We start from the raw sequence: 1,670 nt of genomic DNA, 5'->3' as shown, positions 1-1,670 counted from the left end.
TACATGTATCCTCTACAGTAGAGATTTCTTCTTTAATGGTAACTTTATCTTCTTCCATCATTTCTACCATTCTCTCTGAAATATGTAAATTGTATAAAACATGTTATATTTCAAAGCTAAATAGGCTTTGAATTAAAAGGAATAAAAGGCTAGTACTCTTTATCAATCTATTTATTTTGCTTGTCTGCCTGTTTGTTTCTCTGTTGGTATCCAAAAACCGTCAAAACTGCTACACAAATTTTGTGGGACCTCACATGACCCCTGGGAAGATTTACGGATTGTTAGAATTAATTTTTTTTTTATTAAACTTTGAGAATTTGAAGAAGTTGAAAAAGGAGATGGGCGTGAAGCGCCCTGAAAGCCTAGTCTACCATATTTAAGTATTAACGGTTTAACTATGCTAATATATAAGCTACACCCAATTTTTCTCCGGCTCACAAATTACGTCTATTTGTAAGCATATCCTTGATTGATATCCCCAAAAGGCGAAACTTTTTAAAACGATTTCATATTTGTGATAACTATATCTTCAAAATTTAGTTTTGTTCAAAGAATAACCTTCTGCAAAAATGTTCAGTGGCTGGAGCTCGACCCTGGAGTTCAACGTACCATTGCCATCAGGACATGATTCTTTGACTGTAGGTTGATTGTTAATAATAATAATAATGGAAAATCTACAATCACAAAAAGATAAATACAATAAATTCTACAATAATAGAATTATCTGACTTGAATTTTACAGTGTAAAGCCATTCATACTTAATATGATAAGTTTTTATGCATTTTTTAGTAACAGGATAGGATGACAACATATTTACACGGATAAGATGATAACATATATACTCTCATCACCAGGATATCTTATAATCCTTCATGTTTATTTTTAATATGAATCTTCAGACTACATGCTGTAATGGCAGCGTATTCACACTGAAAACAAGGATATCCCACTCCTTAATGTTTAGAGTCAATATGCTTCTTTAGACGACATGCTGTAGAGGCAGTGTATACACATTGATCGCATGGATATCTCACTTCTTCATGTTTTTTAATATGTTTCTTCTGATTACCTGCTCTAGTGGCAACGTGTTCACACAGGTCATTTGAATATGTCACTCCTTCATGTGTTTAGATTCAATGTGTAACTTCAGACTCTTTCCACCTGTGTCAACATATTCACACTGATCACAGGGATAACTCGCTTCTTCATGTTTCGATTTAATATGTGTCTTCAGATTACCTGCTGTAGTACCAAGATATTCACACTGATTGCAGGGATATCTTACTCCTTTATGTTTATTTTCAATATGAATCTTCAGGTCAACATATTCACACTGATCACAGGGATAACTCGCTTCTTTATGTTTCGATTCAATATGTGTCTTCAGATTACCTGCTGTAGTACCAAGATATTCACAATGATTGCAGGGATATCTTACTCCATTATGTTTATTTTCAATATGAATCTTCAGACTACTTAAAGCAGTGGCAGCGTATTCACAATGAGAACAAGGATATCTCACTCCTTCATGCTTATTTTCAATATGTTTCTTCAGATCACCTACTTGAGTAGCAGCGTACTCGCATTGATCGCATGGATATCGTATTCCTTCATGTTTAGATTCAATATGTTTCTTCAGACTTCTTGCTGTAGTGGCAGCGTATTCACA

The sequence above is a fragment of the Eurytemora carolleeae genome, unplaced genomic scaffold (genome assembly GCF_000591075.1).
Source record: "Eurytemora carolleeae unplaced genomic scaffold, Eaff_2.0 scaffold1165, whole genome shotgun sequence".
Classification (NCBI taxonomy): domain Eukaryota; kingdom Metazoa; phylum Arthropoda; class Copepoda; order Calanoida; family Temoridae; genus Eurytemora; species Eurytemora carolleeae.
The sequence above is the reverse complement of the archived record's forward strand: the minus strand, read 5'-3'. Positions refer to the sequence as shown.